Below are 15340 nucleotides of genomic sequence, written 5' to 3' on the forward strand. Positions count from 1 at the left end.
TGTACTTATTTGAAGGTGATTTCTGAAGTTGCAGATGCACATTACAAAAAGCTTCAACAGCTTTGAAAGCCTGGCCTATCGCTAGTGACCCATCAACTTGTCCATCATTTTAACGCGCATTCTTGTTCCACATGTCACTGGGTTTAAACTGGAATAATTCGAAGTTGGATGTCCCAAGCACAATATGTATTACCGTAGTTTTCCTATTTCAATCCACCTGATCTCGTAAGTTGTACTGCATGCAAGCTGATTCCACTTGTTCTAATGCAAGTATCAAGGCGGATCTCGACATCTACTGTTATCATCTTTTTATTTAAATGCATCGTGATATCTACAATTAGTAATATTATTAAATCTTAAGAAAGCCACAGCCGGCAGCCTTGTAGATAATCGTAATTTTTTTGCCATATGAATGTAATGTTTCAAAAGATTATAGCCTATTACAGCGTGTGAGTTGCCAATGAAAAATACCAATCTCAGTACGCTTCTTATCAAATACTACTTCCGTTTGGTTGTAGTGCATGCTAACTACTTGCATTCTTTTGATAAGAGAACAACTCGTATCTCGACATCTCGTCTTAGTAAAATGTTGTCAAAAGTTTCGTGATGTCCGCACTTGGTAACACAATATTCTCTGAAAACAGTCTGAATCATAGACAACTGTGTGTTTCATCTTTCTTCTTGCCAGTGTTAACAGCTCTTAGCTGGACTCTGCAGGGTATTTACTTTAGGCAGTTAGCCATGATATTCCTTTATATGCAGCGAACATCTATGCAAAATTCTACCCATGACTTGGTGCTTTTTTTTTTTTTTTAAGGAATTTGATTTGAAATCTACGATGGCTCTGGCCAACGGCCATTTATATGCCCGAAAATATACCAGGCCAAATAACAGTTTTTTTCATTATTAGATTTTAGTACACTTCCTAAGCCTCAACTGCTGGCGATCAATCGGGTACATTTTTTGGGCAAGCTTTTTGCTCTTGAGAAGATATCGGTGGACAGGACACGCAAACTCTATTCACGCAAGCGAGATGAGGTAGTGTTGAATTTAATAAATATGATTACAGACTTTTTTTTTTTTGTTGATCTTTCCGTTTCAGATATGAAAGTAGTTGAAAAGCTAAAACAGTTAGACTAGTCTGCTCCTGAGCGGAAGCCTAACAGAAATACACTCACCGGAGAGAAAACGTTGGGAAGATTGAGAAATACAAATCCTCCAATAAGCTTAATAAGAGTGTGTGATTATGGCTGTCTGTAGTGCAAGACGAACCATGCGATCTAGAGAAATTTAAAGGTTCTATAAGATTAAAGATTAGTGTGAGAGATACGCAGTGTTATCAATATAGCGTATTATAAAAGTGAGGCAAGGTTGCAAAAGACACCTCGAAATATTTTATAGAAGCAAGTTTAACTTTCAGGCTAATCGAAAGTTTATCGCAGTCTCTTTTACTTTATTTGGGCAGCAAGACAAGCAACTTCTTAGACACTATACCCAAGGGAGGAAATTCAGGGCTTCTGGTCCAAGATGTGGGAAGTGAGTCTAGTAAGTTTCATATCTTTTAGGAGTACTTAACCCATTTGGTGCCATACTTTTTCTTGTGCTATTTCTGATTGAGTGCTTCATATTTTCTCATACATAGGACACATATACAAAAGAAAAATTAGTTTTGATTGTATGTACCGGGGTACGAATTTTACAGCCTATCTTATATATAGGATATTTTCCTTTTGGGTTGACAATACTACAAACTAAACGCAATTATATTTATTTTTTACTAAGCTTTATTAAACAACGTTTGCAAGATTACATACCCTTACAATGTTTCTTAGCAAATTTACATCGCACTTTTACACTAACGATGGTAATTATCAGGCACGGAACAGCACTCAAACCAACCTGGCATTCCTGACATTATGATATCGGCTTTTTTTGACATCCTTGACATATTTGCTTTCCTTTCTCATTTAGTATTTGGGTATGTTTGCTATGTTTCCGTGCTTCAGAACACTTTTTGTACAATCCCTGAAGCCGCGTACGAAGTCTTGTCGATGCAGACTGTGAGAGCACTGCCATTGTAACACTTCTGTGAAATTCTAGAAGATCCAAATTACGTAAGTGCAAGATCCGATAAAGTTTCCATTTAGCAACTAAAGCAGTTTCCACAACATTCGTAAATAAGTTCCAATGCCACTTATTGCCCTTCATCTTGATTGGGTATAAGCTCATCAATTTGTAAATAAATCTACGCCAGTCTTGAATTTGTTGTATCAAGCAATACATGAAGGCACTTTGATGTTTTCTTTACGCCCTTTGTTATTTCATGTTACTGTTTCCACACAATCAATGGAATCACTATTCGTTACAACAGTCCAATCAGTTATGATTATTATTTTGTAATAACGTCCACGCTTTTTAGAAAAAAAAATTGAAATGAAGACGATATTCATGTAAATTTAAATGGAGGTATAAAGACAAGGTATAAAATATGAAAGTGGTGTGTTTTTATGTTTAAATCTTTTATTAAATAGTATAAATGAGCGGCTTTGGTCCCGGAAGAGAAAACGAAACCATCGCAGGACACATTTACAATGGCGTAATTGCGTAGCATTTAAAAAATCGTGGATCAACTTCTCCTTTTAATAACTCCACCAGTGATGAAAATTTTCCGGTGTTTAGGAATGTTCGATTTTAAATTAGTAAATTCCTTTACAAAAATGAAGGAGTAAGTCGTCTCTAAAATTTTGAATACGTCTTCGCTGCATATAGCGGAATATTATGGCAAACTGTCTAGAGTACATTGCCTTCACACTCCACCTAAGAGCTGTTAACTTTGGCAAGTAGAAAGTCGAAACACAGATATTTGCTTAGATCTATACTTCTGACTGTTATCAGAGAAGATTGTATTACCAAGTGCAGAAATCAAGAAACATTGAAATAACATTTTACTAAGAGGAGATGTCGTGATACTTGTTGTTCTTTTATCAAAACGAATGCAAGCAGTTAGCATGAACTTCCATGACACAGTAAACTTCCATAAGAATCGTAGTGAGATTAGGATTTTTTAATCGCAACTCACACGCTGTATTGTACGAAAATCTGTTGAAACATTACTTTTATATGGCAAAAGATTTCAGATTTATCAACAAGGCTGTCGGCTCTGGCTTTCTGCAGAAATAATGGTATTACTAATTTTAGATATTATAATGCATTTTGATAAAAAGATAATAGTAAATGTTGAGTTCCACCATGATACTTGCATTAGAAAGATCGAATCACTTTGCAAGCAGTAGAACCGACGAGATCGGTTGGATTGAAATGGGTAAGCTAGGGAAGCCCATATTATCCTAAGGAGTATCAAATTCAATATGTAGTTTCAACAAAGTGACGTGTAGAACAAGAAGTCTTTAGCTGCGAAAGAACGTATGTCAGGTTGAACTATGAAGGTATTGTTTTCGTAAAACTAGTAATGAGGAAGCGCGTTGAAATGATGAACAAGTTGATGGATTACTAACGATAGGCCAGGCATCTCTGATGTGGAGAAGCTTTTTGTAATATGCATCTCTAACGTCAGAAATAACCTCAAAATGAGAACATTATTAGTAATTTCACTTGACATTAATGTAATATTTTTTTCATTATCTCAAAAGGGATATTAATCAATGGTTAAAGTGATGCAGTGATTAGAGAAATAATTTTGTGGTTGGACTGGGATGTTCGATTTTTAATTATTGGTTTAGCGTGCAAAGGAGAGCTAATAATGAGAGGGTTTTCCGAGATATTCTTTTGAGATATGCGGTAAGGCTAAACAGCTTATAAGTTCCTTCTTAAAATGCTGTGAAATTTAGAAGTCAGCAGTGGACATCGGCATGTATTCCTTAGTACACATTGGCTTACAGCTAGTAAAGGAATTCAACACCGAATCGGAGGCCGCAGGATCTTTTGTTCTTTAGCTAGGTCTCAAAAACGAATCAGTAGTCCCTTTAGAGCTAATTAACTCACCTTATCAAGAAACGTACCAATTAAAAAACCGTGTATTTACCTCTCCCTTTAATAAGACGCGTGTATTACACACGTATTGCTTCCGAACGTACAGCTGTTTGTTTTAGGTGCGCCCTTGGGGTTGAAAGGTTCTGATACCAAATGTAAAAAGCATAAGAATTAATTGATCATTAATAATCATAATCAAGCAATAGCTAAACTTCCCGTTTATATGCAACTAGAATACTATCTGATGGTCCTTCCTGCTGAAGAAATCTACTTAGGACACATAACGATCTCACCTTTTTCATGATTGTTACCCTGATAAAAGATGTTTAATCCAAAGAGTTGTGTACATACAAATATATTATTTACACCTAGTCTGATGTGTGTTAACACTCGAGGCTATCAAATATGCATTTAATTAGCGTGCTTGCTGCTGTCTAGCGCTTACATAGAGAGCTGAAGGAATTCACATCGTTCCGGTCTATCATTAATATTATTTTCCTGACTGTATCTTGTAAAACTTTCTATGGAACCCATTATAATGTAACCTCCGAAACAGCCTTACTTGGGGCCTGAGACCCGTGATCAGGATCGATGAGACAAATAAAGATTTGATTTTAAGATCTTTTGAAATCTTCTCTTAGACGGTTAGCTGGAAAATATTTATGGTATAGTAATCCTGTTCGCTACCAGCTTTCGAAAACTGGTAATCAGAAAGCAACCAAACTGCTGGCTAATCAAATAATCTTTTCATATAAGATCACTGTAAGCTTTGATTAATAACTAAGAGCCACACATTTCTTAGAGCAGAAAAGTCATTCATTTCAGAAGCCTCTTGATGAAATTCTGTATATCCAAGTTCTTGAATGAAAATGTAATTTTTTATCACGGAGCAATGTCTTGATAGAAATATCGTATCACATTTGGTAATTATGAAATCTTTTTCCCCTCTAAAGCTATATAGTCATGTTTTTGGTGTGTCAAGGCGGTCTTACTCGGAAGAATTAATCAAGTCTTCGCTCGCTTCTCGGGTGTCAATTTCCTTTTCTCAAACAACATTTGGATAGCTTTCATCTTGTAAAACCTACGCCACATCGATTGTTAAATGCTGAGATAAACACCTCTACTTTTGATATAAGCACAGAAGTCCGTCTGTAATTCTTGAATAATTCATTATCAAGTACCAATAATCTATTCTACGCTTTTGCATACAGAAAATAAGTACAATAAAAGTGGACGAAACACGTGTTATTACATTAGATCAGCCATTATACTTTAAAGGTGTTCAAATCGTACCTGCAGCTAAGGAAATTTCTCAACCATCCAAAAATGAACCGCCGTTATTAGGTTTCCACTTAATTTCTAGGCACGATTGGATACATTATATCAGGAAATTGTATAGAATAACCTTGGCGTATCCTCTTAGTAGAATGCTTAATGGTCATTACTAATCAAGATCATTGAGAACTCGCTTCTAGACTTTGCTGGGCGACCTTTACGTGTATTTATGAAGAGATTTACAATCCTCTGAGGGGATGACAAAATCTAAGACCTGCGATCTTATTCAACAATTTGTGGATGATAAAATCAATATGCAACATATACAAGAAAATGAAGCATCTTGAAAAAGACGATATCTAGGTATCTCAAAATTAAGACAATGACCTTTAGTGAACCTGTAAACTTTGGCTGCAGTATGTAGAGAAGGTCAAAATCTTTTGTAATTCATCCAAAGGCACTAGATCGAGCAGGGAATTAGAAATGTCATTTGTAGGCAATTAAATTAATGTTTCCGTCTTGTCACGCAGCTGGTCATATTTTCAATGGAAAATTTGCACATCACTATATTCAAGAGATGGAAGCCTTGGAGGCAACTACGGTACCAGATGATTACAAGAAATTAAGATCTCAGGGGACTTTCACAATTCACAGAAAAGGAGTTGCAAAGTTATAAGTGATATCATTATCGAACAGTGCTTAATGAGGCCACGAAATTTTCTGAAGGATTAACTCAACGTCAGACACTACGTTAGTAAGATTAATCCTTAGTTCAAAAAACTGTTATGATAACAGAAGTGTAAGGACTTTGTGACGGTTTAGGGTGCAAAAGGCGTGCTAATAATCTGTGGGTTGTCTATCGAGTTGTTCGGTAAGGCTAAGCGGCTTGTAAGTTGCTTCTGAAAATTTAGAAGTCATCATTGGACATTTCCATGTAATCCTTAATTCCTAATAGCTTCCAGTCAGTAAAATGATTCCACATCGAATCGGAGGCCTCAGAAACTTGTTCAGGTCTTAAAAACGGAGCAGTAGTCTTTTAGTGTTACTTATCTCACATCATAAAAAGGCGTACCATTTTAAAAAACGTGAATTTACTTCTCCCTCTAATAAGACGAGGGTGTCACAGATGTATAGCTTTGGGAGTGAAGACGATTAATTCTTACGGGTAAGACAGCATTGACACGCCAAGTACATGAGCATATAACACTAGAGGGGAGCTTAAACAGAGTATGCGATTATGGCAGTCTGTAGATGAACCGTGCAGACCAGAGAAATTTTAAGGTTCTATAGCCTAAAGATCACTGTGAGAGATAGGTAGCGTTATCAATATAGCATCTTGAAGAAGTGAGTCAAGTTACAAAAGACGCCTTGAAAATTTTTATAGACGCAAGTTTAACTTTCTGGCTAATCGAAAGTTAATCGCAGTCTCATTTACTTTCTTTGCGCAGGAGAGTAAGTTCTCGAACACTATTCTCAAGACCACAAATTATTGCTTCTGGTCCGAGATGTAGGAAGTGAGCCTAGGAAGTTTTACATGTTTCAGGTGTAAACTGAAAATCGCCCAGTTACCTAACTACATAAAAAAAAATTCTGCCAATTTTAAATTTTGTTGATGTCTCTGTTCTACTCCTTTTCATCCTTACTCGTATAACTCGTTTGTATCGTGAAACAGTGCTTTACTACGCTAGCTTTAGTAATTATCAGCAGGACTAGTCTCACAGGTTTTACCATATAATCACATACCTAATTACATAAGGATCATCTACTAGAGTTTTAGTGCAACAACTTTGAATTGTATCCTTTACAACTTTACTACAGTATGTGTAATATAACTGTTATAGAAAATAGGAAAGCTTCGTTGGCTTCTGTGTGAAAAGCAGCTTGGTACATCCGCAAAGGAACAAGGCGCTGAGCAGTAAGCATTGATTGTTCTTATGTAGTATAAAAACCTAGGACAATAATTTGAAACCAACTGGGATCGACGTGTAGTAGAGCTTTCATTCTTAGGACCCCGTCTTGGATAAAAATGTACATGGAATCTTTGTATGTGCGGAATATCCAAACATTGCTCTTTATTAAGAATGTTAAACTATGATTCTTAGTAGGAGAATTGAGAACTAACGGTAGTTACCCAATTTTAAGTGTCCTTGCAGATGGCAGAATCCTTTTAGGAAGTAAACTTTTTTTTAACATCTTAACAGATAACAATAAAAAATAAACAATTGTTATAAACGTAATATTGAATAATACTGTAGTACGCGAATGTTATATCTAAATGAGTTGGTTTAACTCATCAAATTAAATGTGTTCTGCTACAGTTTCGTTTTCTCATCGGGTACCAATGCCTCTCATGTTAAAGGATTCCAAAATATGTAAACAGAATAATAAACCGCCACCATGTTATATGCCTTGTCATTATACTTCATTTAAATTTACATCAAGATCGTCTTCATGTCCATTTTTCTTAGGTCTATAAGGTGGGGACGTAATTACAATACATTAAACATAACTGATTCGATCAACAATTAAGCCTTTGTCAATAAGAGAATGATTTTCTACAGCTGTTGTTCGTCATCATCTATATCAGACTTTCTTCCGATCCTATCAGACTTCCTATCAGACTTCTTACATAATATCCTGGTTTTACACTAAAATGTGGCTCGTTCACAATCTTACCTTACATTCACTTTTTATCTACTGGTAAGTAAGCTTATCCGGCTGGAGCTTATATGAGCTACGTGGGTGCTGAAAATGGCATACACTAACTTCATTCGGTTGGGTTTCTGCTTAGATTTTTTCGCTCCTGGACTTGTAGGTACTTCCGAGTTGATGCTTCACAGCTGCCGTGTTAGTAGGGAGAAAAGTGGCGATACTGGTGATTTGGAACTACTTCCTTGTAATACCTAATGTGGCTTATACCAAAGAGGATACGTTTCCTTCTCCATACAGGGGAATAAGAAATGTCGAATATTGACCATTTTGAATACATTGCGATCTGAGTGGTTGAAGACTCTAACTTACAGAATTCTTTTTCTTTTTGAACGATCTTGTAGGCTGCCAGCTATTCTCTCCTGAATATAGATGAAAACGATTCACAGCCTGTTGCATCATGAAAAAAGTGAAAGCACTTTTTTAATGACACTAGAGTTTCTAAAATTTTATGATTTCTAGCATTTTCTTTTAGTTCTGCTTGTATATGGCCTTAAGAGAATTAGCCACTGATCATGAACTCTTCTAACAAGATTCTTAAGAGATCTGAATCAGACCCATCCACAGCCACATATTTCCCGCTTGAAGTTTCTTGAATTACTGTTGTCCATATAAACTACTTTTTGTTTCTTCAAAAGCTGCTTGCATCACTTGAAGTTTCTCAAGAACTATGAATTGACGTGGCTTCAAAGGCAGAATTAAATTCTATCATTTTAGATATTTCGCGAAAGCTCTTTCTGGTCTTTCGAGACTTTCCGTGTCTAATTGTAATTTATATCCGTAAAATATTAGATGAAAAAACGCATAACATAATTTATATACGTACTTAACGCAGATATGACTAGTCTAGAAGGACACCATTGCGTCTAGAAGGACACCATCTTCTACGTGTGGGTTTTAAAACACAAAACCACAGCGACTCTGTAGTATTCGCCGCAGTCGAATTGACATTCCTCTGGATTGAGTAATGATCACAGAAGGAAGTTGGCGTTAGCTCAACGTGCCTTCAGATGACAAACCTTTTCCCATAAAGGTCCTTAGAAATTCTGTTATCGTAACAGTATTTGGAAAAGAAGGATTAATCTTACTAACGTAGGGTCTGACGTTGAGTAAACCCCAAGATTATTTTGTGGACTCATTAAGCACTGAACGATATTATATAACTTTTATCTACGCCCCAGAAGGCCTCTTTTTCTGCGAATTGTGAAAGTTCTTTGAGCTATTGATTTCCTGTAATCATCTGAGAAGGTAATTACCTCCAAGGATTCCATCTGCTTAGTATAGTGATGTGCAAATTTTGCATAGAAAACATGACCAGCTGCGTGAGAAAACGAAAGAAATATTAAATTGCCTACAAATAAAGTTTCTAGTCCTTTGTTCGATCTAGTCCCTTTGAATGAATAGCAGTACGATTCAGACCTTCTCTATATATGCAGCCAAAATTTACCGGTTCGGTAAAGGTCATCGTCTTAATTTTGATAATTCCTCCATATCGTTTTTTTTTTCATGCAGCTTTATTTTCTTGTAAATGTTGCATATTGATTTCCTCATCCAGACATTTTTGAATAAGATCGCAGATCTTAGATTGTGCCAAATCGTCAGAGGGTTGTAAATCTATTCATAACTACATGTAAAGATATCCGAGCAAAATCTAGAAGTGAGTTCACAATTATCTTGAGTATTCTTGGCAATTCACCATATTCACTTACATTTTCAACGCGTAGAGGATACCCCATAGTTCTTTTATATAATTTCCTGACATAAAGTATCCAATTGTGCCTATAAATTACGTAAGTGAAGACCTAAGGGCGGTACAATTTTCGAAATTTCAGAATTTTCCTCAGCTGCAGGTACGATTTGAACACTTTGTACGTATACATAGCTGAATGAATGTCATAACACATGTGTTTTGTCCACTTTGCTTGAAGTTATTTATGTATGCAATGGACTAGAAAATATAGTATTAGTATTTGATGTTGAGTTATTAAAGAAATACAGAGGAACTACACTGCTTATAACAAAAGCAAAGGCATGTAATTAACAATTTTACAATCGTTGTGACAAAGTTTTCACAAGATGAATAGATATCCAAAGGATGTTTTAGAAGAAGAAATCGAAACGCTACGCGAATGAAGATTTGATTTAATCTTTCGAGTAATACAGCACTGACACACCAAGAACATTAGCATATAGATTAGAGGGGAAGAGTAAGTCAGAATTACGAAATGTGATACGATATTCTTATCGAAACAATGCTACAGTGTTATCAGATTACTTTTCCTTTCAAGAACTTGGATATAAAAATTTTCATCAAGAGATTTCTGAATGACGGACGTTTCCTGCTGTATAAAATTTGTGGCACTTATAATCAAGGCATAGAGTGAGTTTGTATGAAAAGATTATTTGAATAGACCACAGTTTTGTTCTTCTTTATTTGTCTCTTCGATCAGATGAGAAACTCAAGATCAACGTCAAGCTGTTCCGGAGGTTAGAATATAATGGATTCAATAGCAAGTTTTAAAGGATACATTCGGAAAAATATTACTAATGATAGTCTTGAATATATTGAATCCTACACAAATCAGTATGTAAGCCCTAGTGAGCAGCAAGGACGCTAACTAAATGCATATTTGATAGCTGCGAGAGTTAACAAGAGTCTTTGTTTAAGTAATTTATCCATAACTACACAACACTTTAGATTAAACAGTATCTATGAGGTAACGATCAAGAAAAACGTGAGTGTGTTGTGAGTGCTAAGTAGATTTTTCAGCAGGAAGCACTCTCGAATAGTATTGTAGTTGCATATGAACGGGAAGTATACCAATTGCTTGATTATCATGATTAATTAATACTTTTGTTTTTTACATTTGGTATAACAACCTTTTTCAACCCCAAGGGACCACCTAAAACAAAATGTGCTGAAACACTTGGAATAATCACAACTGCACTATTCTCGAAATATTTATGCTGAAAGTAACAATGAGTAAATCCCGTGTAAAGTTTCAGGGGAAATAGTTTGGAATCACACAAAAAGGCGAAGTTTGAGGCACCTGCGCAATTTTTGTGTAACAAGAAGCCGCCGATTCAAAATGAGCGATCTTTTTATACTGTACAAAACACGGTTAATTTCGATAATGTAGAAGACTGAATCAGAATATATAGAAGTTCATAGTACAAGATTTTGTGTAAGGATTCTTCGTCACAGGCCAGAGGTAATAGCTCCTCTGTCTGGCAGAGAATATGGTTTACTTTCTGAAGTATCTGACATAATAAGTGAGTTGAAGGAAGACATTGAAGAAGATACTATGGCACTAAGTCGTGTTGTTAAGTTGCTTCGAATGGATATGGTATACCACAAGAGTCATTTTGCAGGAAAATTTGAGAATCACTGGCAGGAAGAATCTGTTCCTCCTTCACTAATAGCTGCTGTTAATATGTTACTTCATGGTTCATCTGCTACCCATAATAGCAGGGTAAGTCAACCAACTTCAACTATTAGCCTACTTATATTTTATAACTTCCATCAGAAAAAAGGAGATATTGAAACAAAAACAGCAAGGCACAAACGCAATCGCGTGCAATCCCTTCTTCTCAATGCTGGACGGAGCTTTTCGGCTAAAACTCGTAAAAAATATATCATAAAAGAATTGCATTCACTAGGGTATTGTATATCGTCTACATGTGTAGAGGAAATACCTTCAAGTCTTTCTCAGTGCTTGAAAATACAAAGTGACGAAATATATGTCCTTCCACTCTTCGTCGAGGTGTTTTAACCATTGCAACATTAGATATATTGACTACAATCCTTCTAGCACATCAAAGGATTTTTTTTCATCCTACGAACATTTCTATTTTCCAGCTTCTGTCTAAAGATAACCCTTGCATTCAACGTGACCATGTCTCACTGGATAATGTCAATATAAAAAAGAGAACTGCTCCTGTTCTCCCCGATAAATATGCTCTAGTACCTCCTAGTACGTTGAATCACTAAAACCAATTGCAGAATGGTTTTTCGTAACGAACCTCCTGAACTATGCTCGTTGGATTCCCGTTCGCATTTTTGATTTGAAGAATTTGGAAGAAACACATCTTAAGATTATGAATGCTTTCGAAATGGGTTACTTGGTGATAAGAAAGACATTAAAACCTTTCTCTGCAATAGCTATAGTTCGGCTCACAAAGAGAATAACAAAATTATAAAAGGGGTTGGCGGGGCGATTGGTCTCTTACACGACTTCAATGCTCTTGTCAAATGGATGATAGGGGGACCAGAAATTAGTAGGCTAATTAACGAATTAAAAATGTCATATAATGATAATGATTTTGATAATAAGCACCATGAAAATTACTCGTCGATGCAAGAAAATTTTAAATCGGCTGATGGAAAGATGAAAGAAGTCTTCGTCGAATTTGTGGAATCCGTTTGAAGAAAATAGTGGACTTGTTAATGTTGCTTCCAGAATCATCTATAGCGGTGATATACGGTAATTGAGTCCCTATATTCAGCAGACCAAAAAGGGTCTAATATGCAGAGATGTTGAGGGTGCGCGAGAGCGAGGAAAAGCTTCGACGAAGAGGGCGAGGGTGCGCGAGGGCGAGGACAAGTTTCGGCAGCGAGGCGATGGTGCGCGAGGGCGAGGACAAACTTCGATGCCGAGAGTGAGGGTGCGCGAGGGCAAGGGTGCGCGAGGGCGAGGACAAGTTTCGAGAGCGAGGGCGAGGACAAGCTTCGATGGCGGGGGAGGGTGCGCGAGGTCGAGGAAAAGCTTCGACGAAGAGGGCGAGGGTGAACGAGGGTGAGGGGCAAGTGTTACTGCGGGAGCGAGGGTGCACGATAGCTAGAGACAACTTCCTTCAGGAGAACGAGGGCACGCGAGGGAGGAGGAGAAGCTTCCTTAAAAGCAACTGTTTTGAAGTTTGCTGTTTGACCTCTTTTGAAGAGGCAAAATTTTAAATATCATCTGCCATGTCGCCTAGATGAAAAGTTAGTGTCATAGCAAGGTTATACATTGATCGTATGTTTCCTTTCAATTAATTGCAGTAGACAATTTCTCGTGTGTACGTATATAATTATTAAAAATAATAATGCAAATTAGAATAATATTTGATTCTTCCCATGAAAGTTTCCGGGTAGAAATAGCGCTACATTAAGAAGTAGGTGTGCCTCATTGTTGCCCTACCTGTGCTGGAGACATTTTAAATAAGAAGTGTCTACTACACTGTCATGTTTAAAGTGTGGGTAGACAGACAGACAGTCACTCACGTCATTCAGCTGTAAATGACAAGAGCGCTGATATCTGAACAAAGACAATCAATGAGAGAACCATCAGAATGCCGTAGATCAGATAGAAAAAGACTTGATGGGATGACTTTGGTTCATAGATGGCCATTTTGCTCTGGACTCTCTCAGACTCGGGCTCATTTTTTTCAACTGGGCTCTCGCTCATTTATTCCTTTGGGAATCGTGTTCGGGCTCACTTACCTCAGTTGGACTCGCGCTGACATTTCATTGGCGCTCGGGGTAGCGCTTAATTATTGAATCCGAGAACGGTCGAGCGCGAATGCCGAGCTAGCAAGCGTTGGGCTCGTGAGTGTGGATGCCCATGAAATGGTCTGATTAATAGCATACATCCTCCTCGAATGTCCACCATTAATAAAGTTACAATTAATCGGAATTTTTTACTTTTCATACAGCCCAAACTATTATCTGAGTCGATATTTGTTAAAATAATGTCAGTCACTATTGTATCGATTTTCATTGTTTCTGCTTTTATAATCTACGTGGGTAGAGCTATCATTTAGTTACAAAATAAATAATATGTTTTTTCTTGTCCTTAAATAGAATATCTGACACGTTAATACTGAATTTTTTTTAAAAGAGCTGCTTTAACAAAATAAATTTAATAAGTTCCACAAGACATAAGTTGTTTATGCAGGCGAAATTTGCAACTGTTGACTGATTGCCGTTTAGCGTCCTCTTTTGTCGGCGAGGCTATGAGAAGTGGACCTACAGGTTTAACGCGGAATTCGATCCACTGTCGTTCAATGTTCTCCCACTCGGAATTGTCCCCAGGACCCCATGCCCCAAAGGTTCGCGTGCAAGCGAGTGAGATAGGGTTTGTATGTTGTGTTAGGAATAAAATACGTTACAGGATGATATACTGATTGTAAATATTATAGTGCAAGTATTGAACGATTATGTGGTTAAAGGAGAAATAAAAATTTGGACAAATTAAAAAAAAAGGCCTGAAAAAAAACTAGGATATATGAAAAAAATAAAACTTAGGAAAAGCCATTTCAGCAAAACGAGCAGGATTTTGTTGTGGGTAAACAGTTTAATCATATTATTATTAATATCGCACAAATGTGCCACACATCATAGCATGGGCTGCGATTAGAGGGGCAAATGGGAACATTTCACACACACACACCCTCTTTTGAAATGACCCATTTATGTCGCTATATAATTTCATATGGAAATATAAAGTTTTTGTATGTATTAAGTTTCATAGAATGAAAATGGTGCCATAAAATATTTGCCGTTCCGTGAGTACGTATTAGTTAAGAAAGCTACAAGAGTTGCGTTTTAATTGCCACGAAAAATGGCTCAAAAATTAACCTATGCGAGTGTACTTTCAAATTCATTTCTTCTTACAAAGTCTCGATATGTTAGTCAGCCGCTTTGGAACTAATTGAGATAACATTTCGCAGAAAAAGAAGTCCTTCATAAGCAGTTCTTCTTTGAGTACTATGTTCTGGGGGGGGGGGCACACTTAGTATTCCGGGGCGGCACTGGAGGTACTAATATATTCAATATTATATTATAGACGTATTATTTTGGTCTCCTTCGGGGGGAGGCTCTCAGAGCTTCGGGGTGCAGTACCCCCCAAAAAAACATGTCTGGAAGAAACACTCTTCAGACTGTTGATAAATGATGTAAACGTCACTATCGACCGAGATCTCCATTGTAACAGTTGTTCCATTTTAGGTGTTCCACAGTAAGTTATATGATGATATGTTTAGTTTCGTGTCTTTAGGACGTATGTTAAGCAAGGGCGGATCCAGGACGGACTTCTGGTGGGGGTCGTGGGTTGTAATACTGCTACTTTTAAGAATTCCAAACTTTGCGATGCGTTTTATTTTTATATATAAAATAAAGAAATTTCCTCTTCAGGGGGGGGGGAGCGATCGCCCCGATTGGCCCCCTGGATCCGCAACTGACGATGAGGAAATAATTCAACAAATAGGTTGATAATTGATGCTCTGATCCACACGAAGGAGGCCCTTTCGAAGCCTCCTCACCCTCAATTACCCTCGCCCTCAATGATATGAGGGTGAGGGTGCGCGAGGGCGAGAAAAAGCTTCG

This window comes from Thermobia domestica, chromosome 8 (assembly GCF_964235325.1).
Source record: "Thermobia domestica chromosome 8, izTheDome1.hap1.1, whole genome shotgun sequence".
NCBI lineage: Eukaryota > Metazoa > Arthropoda > Insecta > Zygentoma > Lepismatidae > Thermobia > Thermobia domestica.